Source organism: Anser cygnoides, chromosome 8 (genome assembly GCF_040182565.1).
Source record: "Anser cygnoides isolate HZ-2024a breed goose chromosome 8, Taihu_goose_T2T_genome, whole genome shotgun sequence".
NCBI classification, from domain to species: Eukaryota; Metazoa; Chordata; class Aves; order Anseriformes; family Anatidae; genus Anser; species Anser cygnoides.
In genome coordinates, this window is record NC_089880.1 from 6,168,196 (window position 1) to 6,181,296 (window position 13,101).

At 46.5% G+C, this 13,101-nt stretch overlaps 1 protein-coding gene and 1 long non-coding RNA gene across 12 annotated transcripts in view; one reads left to right on the forward strand and one right to left on the reverse strand.

Annotated features, from left to right (window-relative positions):
* Positions 1-13,101, reverse strand: part of LOC106041973 (uncharacterized) — a 42,400-nt gene that overhangs the window by 18,415 nt on the left and 10,884 nt on the right. For both annotated transcript variants that reach the window (XR_010833358.1, XR_007164426.2), the window contains exon 4: positions 11,682-11,834. This is a non-coding gene — a long non-coding RNA (uncharacterized lncRNA). The remainder of the gene's footprint in view (positions 1-11,681; positions 11,835-13,101) is intronic.
* Positions 9,039-13,101, forward strand: part of NTNG1 (netrin G1) — a 157,573-nt gene continuing 153,510 nt past the window's right edge. For 2 of the 10 annotated variants that reach the window (XR_010833357.1, XM_067001731.1), the window contains exon 1: positions 9,039-9,415. The gene's annotated coding sequence lies outside the window, so the exon portion shown is untranslated. Of the gene's footprint in view, positions 9,416-9,669; positions 10,385-13,101 lie in introns of those variants that run through there. The other 8 variants (XM_067001733.1, XM_067001734.1, XM_067001736.1 and 5 more) reach the window with 6 other exon arrangements.

A 13,101-nucleotide genomic window follows, 5' to 3' on the forward strand; every position in this document is an offset into this window, starting at 1 on the left:
CTTTCAGTGCCTGCCTCATCTCCTCGCACTTAGGGAAGCATTTGCTTAGACTAAATGCCTACTTTTTTGTGCCTAAAGTGCCGTGAATGCAATATGTACATTCTGTTCTCCACAACTTGGACTTTTTTTTTTTTTTTTTGGCAGAAAGGCCAGCTGTATGACAGAAAAAAAATCTGTAAGGACACCTTTAAAAAACCTAAGCCATTCACATTATGCAAAACAGTGCAAAAAGTCACAAGTGCACAATAGACACCGTGATCATAATTCACATTAGTACACTGACTGCTTCAAACCTTCAGAGCTGAAAACAAACAAACAAAAATCCCATGTCACATAAAGCAATAGGTTCTGTCCATTCTAACAACTGTTTTAAATCCAAATTTTCTCCCAAACTTGCTTTCTGCTTACAATGGAGGCATTTATAACAGTTATTCATACATACGCCTCACACCAGAACTTCTGAGGTTAAAGTAGATGCTTTTGGATTAATAGGCAACAGCTTGACCTACAGCTGCACTTTGCTCTAATCTTTATCATGTGTCTAAAATGCTAATCTGCAGTGTACCACCCAAAGGGTCAGTGGGAGTTTCTTGCCTCAGACCCGGTTCTGGAGGCCCAAGACAGTTTTCCTTCTCTCTTCAGCTTTGGGGCCCGCTCTGGGTCTGCAGGACCCCGCTGCAGAATCGCTGGGCAGCCAAGGCTCCAGCAGACAGCGTGAATATGAAGGAGAAAGTAAGGCTGAATGCGCACGCTTGCTATTTACGAGCTGAGAAAAGAAAGTCTCTTTAGCACTAAAATATTCCTAGTATTAGAATAATGATTTTCTCTGTAAAAGGAACAATACTGAAAAATAATGTTGTTGGTAGTGATTTGAATATACATTGAGAGACCGTTCTTTACTATAACATCAAGCTGAAGATCTTTATGGGCTATGCAGTTAATCATCTAACAGGACTGATTCATCTGTTTTTCACAATCATGACACATCCTTCAAATTGAGGATGATGTGTAGCTTTGTTTTTTCAAGTAAACAGATGAACTATTGTTTGCATTAACTTATAGAGTAGCATTGCTCCCAATGGAAAGTCAAGATCTTTTCTTTGAGAAAAAAAAGCTGTTAAAGTGATTAAATGTTAAGCATGCACATGGACATAGAACATTTATAATGAGACGAAATAGCACAGTACCTTTTAATTTATTCCCACCCAAACACCATAGTAAATAAAAGCACAAATGCATTTTGAAAAAAACGTGTACGAGTTTATAGCTAAATTTTAGACGTGAGGAAAAAAATAAAATTACCAATGAAAATTCTTTCCAATATTCTGTTGTGTTCAGTATCAATTTGTCTATCGACATCCAAATCATTATTTCCTATAAAACCAAGCTGATGCAAACTTCAGAAATAAATGAACCTATCTCATCTACCAATCCATGTAGAAAACCATACCTCATGTTTTAAACTACAAAGATGTGTATATTGTTTACATATTTCTGCTATGAATTGTAATTCAATCTGCTAAAATCCATTTTGATGGGCAGATCCTATGCTATAAGCTACTAAAGCAATGGAACTGACCACACTCTTAGTAAGAGAATCAGCTTTTCCATAAGTGAAATGCCCTTGACCAAACTTCATTACAAGTTGTTAACCTGGAGCTGTGGAATTCTGCTCTAACAATTATAGAATGCTCTTAGTTTCTGTTTTGCAGTAAAACAGCAAGACAACCAATTTAATATCAAATCCAGTCAAACAATTAATGTTTAGACCATTTTAAACTTGAAAATATAATTAGTGATCTTTTTCATTACCTAAAACAGTTGGTTAGTGCTGCCCTTTACTGGTTCGCAATGGTATACCACAAATCAAAACTAATGGTTACCTGACAAAATGTGGTTCAGCCACAAGGAAACTAAATGAGTATCCTTTACCTCTCTCTGCAGGAGTTCCACACTCCTATCAAATGAATACCCAAAAATACCACTTCATAATCCAGTATTTCCAAGCTACAAATGCTTTTATATACTTATTTCTTGTTTTCTTTTGGAGCGCTAAGATAATTTCGAATACTATCATCTGCCAAATTCTCTTGAGTTTTTATCTCATGTCAGAGTGTTATTGTAATTCATTCCTGAATGCTAAATTATGCTCTTCCTCCGTGAAAGAAATTCATCAACAATAGAACAATGAAAATCATCCCTGGAGTGTTTATATTCAATATAAAAATACTGCTCTGATTAAAATTGTTACTAATAAGTAATGTCCATATTTATGCATAAACGCATGGGTGATTTGATAAAAAAATAAAATGCTAGTTTGCCAGACATAACTTTTGACCTGCTGAGTGAACAGAATACAGTTGGTTCTTTAAAATGGCAAATATAATTGTCATTGTATCCAAACATGAAGCCCGATTTGGAAACTGAATTCAGGAGTGGATGATTGCTTCAGCTAGCTATCACTGCCACAGCCCGTGACATACTATGAAAGCTACACATCTTTAAAAAGCTATTTTTGAAAAGGAAAGATGTTTAGGTTTGTATTAACAACTAGAGGATATCTGACAGCAGACAATGAATTATTGTGAATTACCGTATGTATTGCATTTACCAAATACAACCTTGGATGCATAAGTCTAATCAGAGCAGTAACAGGTTCTGTATGCAAATGTAAGAAGCAGTCCCTGACTCAAAGACATGGCAACTCTATCTGTTAAAAAAAACAACAAGCACATGAAATATTTTCAAAGTACAGTGTTAAAAGATGGAACTCTTATTTCAAAAACAGGTTCAATATTTTTGAACAAATAATCCATTCCTTTTTATAAGATATTATGATTAATATTAAGTTTGAAAAATGCATGAAGCTTGCGTTGGTGCTGACTGCTTCTATAGAACATTTCCTAAAAGCCTGTTTATAATTGAAACAAACAAACAAACTAAAACAACTTTACTGTGCACATTCCTAATCAATTGTATTGACAGCTGTACCCTATGGTCATGCGCATAGGTGAGGAGGCTCACCCAGGACTGGGCTCAGGTGCAGTGGTGGGAGCCTCTGTGAAGCTCTGTGCCCCTGTGGATTTCCAGGAATAAAAGAGTGCCTAAGCAGAAGGTGAACTGAGCAGAGAGAAATTCAGAATACTGGAAAAAGCGAAGCTTTTCCTCCAAAGCACTTCGGACAATACTGTTTGGGGAGTTTGCCACTGTACAAATGGCAGAGTCTGAAACCATCTCTGGCAGGGTACTGCACTTTCAGGGCTTGGAGCCCTGAACAGCAACCGGACTTTTACGATCCTTTTCTTCTACAGAATGCATAACGATAGCATGAAAATGCTTCAGACAATTCTGCTTCATCCTTTCTCTTATTTTATGCAGGAATATTAAGGTTTACCTTTTCTGGAAGGTTTGGACAATTTCTGAGGACACTCACATCATCCACACTGCTAACCACAACCAATGAAGTGAATAGTTAAACCTTCACCAAAGATGAGATTTATACAAATTTTTCATCACTAGCTTGATTAATGTTAATGAAGACAAATATAAAAACTATCGAGTGCTTAAAAAGCAGACAGTAAAAGTCTTCCTTTTTCAGTGTCTCCTTTGGTGTTAGCATTTCCCTGGCTTTCCCCTCGTCGGCTCAGCCTGCCCTGGAAAGATGACTATTTCCAGTGACATTTTGTGAGCCACTGTTACATACAGCTTCACTGAAGATACAGACAAACTACATTGTGTCTTGTACCTGAAAGAAACGTTAAAATACGATCCAATATGCTATTGTGGGTTTGTTTGCACAACTACAGCTTTCGGAACAACCGGCTGTTGCCTGCTGTGCTAACATGGTAGCCAAGAGCAGTAATACCATAACTGAGAGCAGGGACACCGCCATCCTCCAGGTGGGCCAGCCATCACGAGCAATACAACCCCAAGGCTTTGTCAGTAGGTTTTTCAGCTACTGCTGGCTCCTAGGAAATGATGAAACCTAAAAATACTGGGCTCTGAAGGAACTAATCGATGAGGGAAGGGCATATCTAGGTCTGCTACCCTGCACCACTATGATATCCTTTTTCTACACCACGGGGAGTCACTCCCTGTCAAACTGTACAGGAGGAGTGACTTTGACCCCAAGGAGGTTGGTTCCTTCTTTCCGCTGTGGAGATGAGAATATATTCTCTTTTATCTCGTTTTCCTTTCCTTCTGCTGCTGGGATTTTCCACATTCTTGTCTATATTTTGATTTAGATACAGCTGAAAAGATTTTGGTATTAGCCACTTCCCTTTTTTAATAATTATCAATTATTCGTGTTTTGAAAAAGCAAAGTGTGAAGTATTTGTTATTTTCAAAGGAAAACATTTATTTTAATGGCATATCTGTTCACAAAACAAATCATCAGTGATTGAAAATAGAATGTAAGCTACCACTTTCTGAAAGTCATTTACAGCACAGAAAGACCACTTTGGCAGACACATTTATGTCTATACAAGATTAGATTTTGCATTTATTATGGGCATGTGGCATATTATTAATTATTAACACCAAAAATAAATGTTTATGTTTGCAGAAAAACAAGCTGCTAAATTCTGAGAAAATATTGTCAAGGATTTACACATTGTGTCACGTGTGTTGTGTAAATGGGAACAGCAGAGTTTCAGTATTTATTATTAGAACAAAACATTTTTCATCCTGCAAAAGGAAATCCAGGCTGTAATTTACCTGCATCTCTAAATCAACAGGTCTGATACTTAAGAATAACCCCTTGTATATCAAATACTTGACTTTGCTTTCTCACCAAAAGCATAGCTCGTGGCACTCCTTTGCCCTCATTCCCTACTGAACTGCAAGCAAATTACAAAGATGCTTCTTCCAGAAGACCTGAAATGCTTCCTTTTCTATCCTAGACCCAAGGAATGAGTAATGGGGCTCCACACCCTGCCAGCAGGAAAACAATGATATTCCACTGAAAAAAATCGTGCTTATTAGATAGTCTCTCTCCTAGATTTCATGCATACCCAATTTCAGGATTTCAGACCAAGATGTCCTGTTCAGAGAAGCTCTTGAGTCTTGAAACATGATTGGGAAAGATCACCTTTCCCTCGAAGGAGAAAAAGTAATTATCAAAGCATATGGAAATAAAGGAAGGAGTAGGATGTCAGACTCGCATATCTGTTTATGTAGTGCGCATCAGTGCAACATCATACTCCCAGCTGGCCACACAGATTGCCTTACTCGTGGGCTGGAGGGCTTTGCAGAGCGCTGCATGCCTCGACCAGCCTTTTCCATTACAACATTGCAGTGCTGCTAGTCAGGTTTAGCTCTGGGTACAGCCCTGTGATGGAAGCCCTGGTCTAGACAAAGCACTTGTAGCTGCCAGCATTTTTCTGTTCTGCCATCCATCCCGCTCAGAGAAAACCTTTTGCAGACCGTATTGTGATGGAGGTTTCAGAGCAAGGGGTGACACTGTTTTCAGTAGCCTCTCCGTCCCCTTCTCTCAAGCTGTGTTGAAGCTCAAGCGGTGCCAAAACTCTTCTTAGGGGATGTCTGTGTTTCTGCTGCTTCCCCAGACAGACTCAGGATTTGTCTCCCTGCCTGCACAAGTGCAGAAACCTCTTGATTTTGTCATTTATCTCAATACAGTTTTCCAATCGTTCTTCTGGAAGCGACGCTGCTGGAGGCACTGAAGGTGCAAGCCCAGATCAACATTCAAATCCTTGCCAAGCAATTGACTTTACAGGAGGTTAAACAACTGTGGGCAAAGCAGCAATAAAGTGGACGGACCAGCTCTGCCTTTGGGAGAGTTGCTCTGCTATTTCTACCTCAGCCTCAGCACAGCAGTGGTGGCAGGGAAGGGGCAGGTCCAAGCCAGCACTCCTCTTTCCCTTGTCTCATGCACTCTTGCCTGCTGCTTTGCAAAATCCCCTTCAGCTGTCTGAAAAGAGGTCAGAAACGTGCATGCAATGCACTGGAGGAGCAGACCAGCACGGGGAGCAGGCACAGCGGCACCAGGACGCTCTCCAAGGAGCGGGACCTTCCCTGCTGCTGCTCAGCCCCAGGCAGCTGCACCCACTCCCCACTGCCCTGCTCCCTGCTTCCTGCACGGCCCCATCAACCCCCTTGCTCTGGGCCAGGACTCACATCGTGCTATATCTGCAGGTGTCACTTCAGGCCTCAGATGCTGCCAGACAAAGGCTGCTTGCAGGCAGCGAAGCTCCCCGTGCCTCTGTTCACACTTACGGGGACACCTACCACTGCAGGCAAAGGCAGCGACTGCTGCTGCCCAGTGCAGCATGCCCGCGTTGTGGGGAAATGCATTAATAAAATAATTCTGCTGTATCATTAGAGGTCAACACAGCCTATAGCAGGTAATAAAAGATTCATAATGGCACATGAGGGGATGCACTGAATGTCCAAAACTCAGCTTGAAATCATGCAGAACTTGATTAGGTTTAGGGCTCGGTTTCAAACTCGCCGTTCAGCTGTTGTTTCACAGAAAAGTTTGCAATCAGCGATAACACCTCTGTACTAGCAATTTATGCTGCTTCTAGTAGAAATTATGCCTTGTAGCAAGCAGTATCCTAACATGCACAGAAGCTTCCACGCTCGGGCTGGGTAATCAAAAATTAATCCATTTCCCTGATTCCGTTAGGGGCCAATACCAGCTATTACCGAGAAGATGGAAGAAATACTGCTGGAAGCACTTTGAAGATAACGTGTTCCTAGTGCTGTAACTTTCCATCCTTTAGTGTTTAAGGACTGGCTAAACCTTAATTTTAGCCAATTTCTACCCCAGTAAAGCCGGTAGTGGGACCTGCAGTAGTTTATACTTTGGTATATATTAAAACTTTGGTTAACCTTCTGTTTTTGTCTAACCATCAAACCTCCTCTTGGAATCCTGCTAAAATCCAGTCCCAAGTTGCTGCAGCAGTGGGTCCCTCAGTCCATTTAGATATGAACAGTCATCACTCACTACCAAAGGGGCTTTTAGAAATTCAGTGCCAGGATTCATGCAAATATTTTTGATTATAAGGGCATCATCCTTTCTACATCTGACTCCAGCTTATGACGCTAACAAGTACAAAAACAACAGAGAAAAATCTCCTTGCTGCCGAATTTCATCTGCTTTTCCAACCTTGCAACAGCATTTGACAAAGAAATTAAATCAGACCAATTTTTCCTGATGAGCTTCACATTTGGCTGTGAATTCTGGCCACATTCTCTGACTGGATTTGATTTTTGGCCATGATTTTTACCAGTACAGCACATCTAATCTCAGACTTGGTGACAGTGCACTCAAAGCAGCTGCTCCAGCTTTGATATAGAAGAGGCTAATATCATTAGCAGAAGAATTTAACGTTGTTTGACATATCAAATGTCTTAGTCCTGCCTTAATTCTTTGTGGCCAGCCAGCCCCATCAGCCAAGCGATGGCGTCCGCAGACTGGCCAAAGACTCAACGTGGAGGACAGAAAGCTTCTAGTCCAGCAGGTGAGGTTTAGGACAGCAAAACGCGCAGAGCAGCTGCACAGAGCACACTAAGCTTCGGTCAATGGCAGCAGGCTACAGCACCAAGCGCACTACTACTGCTGGCTTTATTTTAAGGCAAAGAGATGCATGAGAAGGAGGCTTCTTCTCTCACTTCCCATATAAGACCAGCAAGCCCTCCTAGCATGCTCCCAAACCCTTCCCACTGCCGCATCCGCAGGCAGGCAGTCCCAGCCAGCAGCCAGAGGCACCCCAAGTGGGAGGCAGAGGCCCCCATGAGCCATGGCAGGGCTGGCCCACCCCAACCTACCCCCTCAGGCACCCAGCCTGGCTTGTGCAGCGCCCTGTGCTTCACAGTACAGCTATCCACCTGTCCTGTAATTAGGGAACAACCCATTTCTCCTGGCTGCCCCTCTCCTTTACAGAACACCCCATGGAGCCCCAGTGCCTGACTTGCTTCCCTTCCAAGTGGAAAGAGAAAATTACTCATTTGCACCTTCTCTCCTTAAATACCAGCCCTCAGGGATGATTTCCATGCGCTGGAAGGCTGCAAACAGAGCAAGAACTGTTTTGAGGGCTGAGAAACACTGAGGGTAGATTTTCCCACCCCTCTGATCGTTCCTGGCTTGCCCATACAAACTGCTTACCCATGTGCATGGCTCCTGCCCCAACACAGCCACAGAAGTGCCAACAAAGCAATGGGAAGAGCGAAGCAATGCCACTGTCTGGCACACAGAAAAGGAGGCTGGGAGGAACTGGAAGGGATTGTTTGGACTTTGCTGGTTTAGCTATCTGATAGGGAAAGAGGTAAAACACCCTCCCCGGTGGCTCCTGCCAGTTATTCACCATCTACCAAATCCCACAGCCCAAAACAAAAGCTGAGTTTCTCAACCCAACAGAAATCCACCGCCCCACTTCATTTGGTTACATCCCGGCAAAGCAAAAACGCAAAACTCCTAAGCTTGTCAAGCGAATACAACGGTACCGCTGCGTCCATAAACACGTCTACCAGCTCTCGCTAGGCACATCACGCGGACCACCGAACAAAGCCACCCCCGGAGCGCAGCCCGTGTCCGGCTGCCCAGAGGTCGGGCACCAGGCGCGGCCGGCAGCGAGCCCAAGTCCCACACGGGACAACAGCTTGCGATGTGCCGCACAGCCTGGGGAAGCCTAACGGGGAGAACCGCGTTCGCTTGAACGAGAGCAGGGGGGGAAACCGCGCAGAGCGGGCACAGCACGGGCACCCGGGCAGAGTTTCCCCCGGAGCCCGGCGGGTCCGGTCCGAGGCGGGCGGCAGGAGCATCGCGGCAGCAGAGCCGGCGCTTTCCCTCCCCTCGCAGCACCCCGTGCCGCGCTCAGGCGGAGGAGCGGCGCTCCCCGGCCGCCTCCAGCCCCGCCGGTGCCCGCGCCCCGGTGCCGAGGCCGGGAGCCCCCCACCCTCCGTGCCCGGGGGCGGGGAGCTCGGCGGGCGGGGGGGCGGCGCGGCGGCGGCGCTAGGGCGGCGCGGCGGCGGGCCCGGAGGAGGGGAGGGAAGGCTGGCGCCGCCGCCCCGCTCGCCGCCAGTCGCGGGGAGGTCGCCCCGAAGTGAGGAGCCGCCGCCGCCGCCCCAACTTCGGCCGCAGCGCTCCCGGCTCCGCTCGCCCCGAGGCCCCGCGCCGCGGCCGCCCCGCCGGGGGCCGCCCCCGCCCCGAGCGGCGGTGACGGGCGGGGAGCCCCGCTGGGGAGCGCCTCGGCGATGAGCTGCCCGCCGGAGGACAGCGGCCGCCCGGCACCGCCCGGCACCGCCCGCCGCCCAGCGCCAAACTTTGCGGCCGCCCGGCGCCCCGGGCCAACTTCGGCGGAGGGAGGCAGGGAAGGAGGCGCCCCCCGGCTCCCCGATGCCGCCCCGGCGCGTCCCGGCGCCGCCCCGCGGTGAGGCGAGGGCGACCCGCGCGGTGAGTACGGCCCCGGGGGAGGGGGGGGGGCACCGGGCCTGGGGGGGCGCGGCCGGGGTCCCCCCCCCCTTAAATCCCCCGGGGTCCCCCCCGAGCCCCCCCCTGCCCCCCGGGGTCCCCCCGGAGCGGAAGGGTGCGGGACGGGCGCCCCCTGCCGGCCGCGGAGCGCCGGGCTCGGAAGGGGCGAGGTAGCGGGGAGGGACGCGGAGGGGCCGGGGGGTGCCCGGCCGCCGCCACCCGGCGAGCACTTGGCTGGCTTTTGGGGGAGAAGAAGACCCAAAGTCGGCTTCGAAGGAGGGTGGGGAGAGTAACCCCGATGGAGCGGACGGGGCGCTGGCGCTCAACCTGGAAACGGTTCCCTCGCGTCGGAAGCTGCAAGTGATTTTTCTAAGCGCTTACCCCCCAAAAATTTATCTAAAGGGACACCTAATGACGGTGAGCAGCGCAGATGAGCTAAATCTGATAAAGCAGATGCTTTTGTACTCTCAGAGTTGGTCCGTGTGCTTTTGTGGCCTCTACCGAATGCACTTTTATTGTTCCGCAATCAACTTTTCGATATTCTGGATTTGATGTGCTAGGAGCCAGCCTCGCTTCTGCAGAGATGTTAGCAGAGACAGTGAGTGAAACAAACGGTGGAGATGCTTTTAAAGAGGGAATAAATCACTGCCTTGCCTAAGGACAATGCGGCTCGGGATGAGCAGCTGGGGCCTACGCAGCCAATCAAAACGAGGAAAACCCCAGCAGAACTTTCCCGGGTTTGATTTTGGTGGGTTTAGATGCTTTTTCTTTTTTTTTTTCTGGATTTGCAACGAAAAATAAAGGTTGATTTCAGGCATGTTTTTGGAGCTTTAAAGGACGTTTACCAGAGAGCTTCCAGCAATTAGCAGCATTTTTCCAATAGACCCATGGACTGCCGTCAAGCCTCAGCCCCGTGACGCTGATAAGAAGTGGCACCAACTTTCTAGCTACGTATGTAAAATCTGGCAATAGCACAGAACAAATTCAGGATCCGTTAGACTTCTGCTTTCGTTCCATTTTGACAGTAAGAACTTAGAATTTCATCAGGCTTTAGAAAGTCAGCAGCTCCCACCCTGCCTTGGAGGCTTGGTAGCCCGATACCCCCAGGTTCTGCTTTCTGAAGTGCGCATAATATTACCTGACCGGGTGAAAAATAACAACCAAAAAAGCCCCAGCCACCCCAAATGCTGACTTAAATTCAGAGAGGAAAAACTTGCACAACAGATTGAGTCTAGGTACAGAGATATTTAAGGCAATAAACCACAATTATAAAGATTCTAGAGGAAAACCTTAACGCAGCTACACATGAAGGCTTTAAAATTTAAATAGCTCAAGTGCCTTGGCTCCATATGCTGACTGCCGATGATACCCTGCAAGTAATGGCAGCAGTGGTGTGAGGTGTCACTCAGCAAAGAATGATGTGGGAAAACCCAAAATAATTCAAGTGCAGTGCCGAATCCCAGCTTTTTGGTAGCAGAACTCTGTATCTTATTTTCCTCAGCCAATAATTATTGACATTTTAAATTTCTCCTGAGACAAAGAAATCTTTTTCTGCTAGATAGTTGAATAAGCCTGATAAAAATAGAAGATAAACTTTGTTTGGAGCAGTGTTTGAGTCCACAGGCACTACAGCAATTGTTTGGAACATACTTGGATCTGAGTGTGATGGGAAGTGTGCATTAAATTGTTAAATATAGGTTCCATTTTTGTTTGCATAGATAACTAATTCTGCATAAGATGGGATGCGATTGTTACTATTTTTCACATTGGAGCTGTGTGTGTACTGGGCTGTCAAGTTTTCTGGGTGTACCAAGGTAAAAATGTTTGGTTTTGATTAAATGTTGTGACATGCGGGAATGAGGATTAGTTCTGTTTTGTAATACCTATTATTTCATCAATTATAATTAATAATTGGCGTGGACATAAAGGATCTTTTTACCTGGGCGTGATTAGATACACCCCTCTGCTGAAGCTGGGTTACAAACTTCCCACAGGAATACAAGCTGTTAGGGGTGCAAACTTTTTCCTTTGGAAAAAAGCGCTCTGCAGGCCCCCACACTGTCAGCTGACAGCCCCCATTCCATGCATCAGTTAGGGATTTTAACCAGTTCTCCTCACACTGGCGTAAATCATAGTAACTGAGTCGGGCTCTTGTTCTTACTCCGGTGTCGTGGCAGTGTATGGTTTATCAAATACCTGGACTGTAGGAGAAGCGATTGCTTGTTATTTTATTGCATTCTTCACATACCTGCTGTACGTCAGAACCGAAGGCCAGGAACCACCCTGTAACACTGTGCAGCAACTTTTCAGCAGGGACCTGATGCAGGAGAGGGACTGCAGACCTTCCAGCTGATGCCTTTTGCGCCGAGGGAATCATCTGGGGCCGGGGGTTGGATTTTCTCTGTGATGGAAGGAGGCAGAGGGGGGTGTGTTTGCTAACAACCCCTGACAAGAGCTGAAGTTCTTCACCAGCAGTAATTCTGCCGAGATGCATTTTAGCTGGTTTAGGGAGACGGGGGTATCTGCTCAGGCTGCAAAATGGAAATGCTGCATGAGGTCTGACTGGCAGCCTCACCCACCTGGGAGGAGGCTGCATGCGCACCTTTACAGCCAGTTTTAGTCTGGGGGTCAGCTGTTTGCCTTCCTTAAATGTGTGATGCAGCCGATCTGTAACATGCTTATTGTAGCCTAAATGTCCTCCACTTTGCACAGAGAGGTGCTTTGGGGGAAGGCAGGGACAGCAGAGGCGGTGTTCAGCTCCCAGGTGCCTGGGGAATGCCTCCTGTTTTTCAGGTTGCAGAGGTTATGGCATGTGAAAATCCAAGGCCCCCGCTGCTCGGCAGTTCACACCGCTGTTGCCCCACAAGGCAGGGTGCCTTGAAGGTTTCTGGTGTGTTAGCTGTCCTCAAGCAGCGTGCTGCCACCTTGCCCTCAATCCATAGCTGTGTCACTCCCTCCCTCCGTCAGCCCCGTGGGCCCTGCGCCCCCAGAGCCTGGGACCAGCTGGCAGACAGGGAACCGGAGGTGCAGAGGGTAGGTGGGGGTGTCACTTACTGGTTATTCCTGATTTGTTGATTGCTTCTTGTAAGGTCAAATGTGCAGGTGTTAACTGAGGGGGTAAAAACTGCTGCTTTGTTACCCACAGCAAGAGGCTTAGTGCTACGGGGCGCGTGCAGCTATAAACTTCAGAAATGTTATTCTAAGTGTTTTTTACAAAATAATGCACATATTTTTAGAATTAGAGCACTGAAATGTAGAATGCATATAGCAAGTGACTCTGCAGGAATAAATATAAGCAAGACGAATTGTACGGCTCTGTTAGAAAAACCCCAATAGCGCTTAGCATATGATCCTTAATGTGCTTTGGTCAATATCTTTCTCTGTATCAATGGAAGCTCATTAAAAGAAGATATTGCAGACTAACTGAGCCATGCCGTATTAGTTCTTGCCAAAGCTTGACATTTTTAATACATTAATAATATGTCTGTAATGTAATGGAAAACTATTAATCAGAACTGGTTATATGCCAGAATTTTAAGCTATAATTGGCTGCTTCTTGTCAGGGATGTCTGTCGTACAGTTCTACATCTGCCTAATACTCAGATGTCTTGCACTCCTCTGCACTTTTTCCTTGTCAGTGCACTAAATTCGATCGATGTTATAGTCTA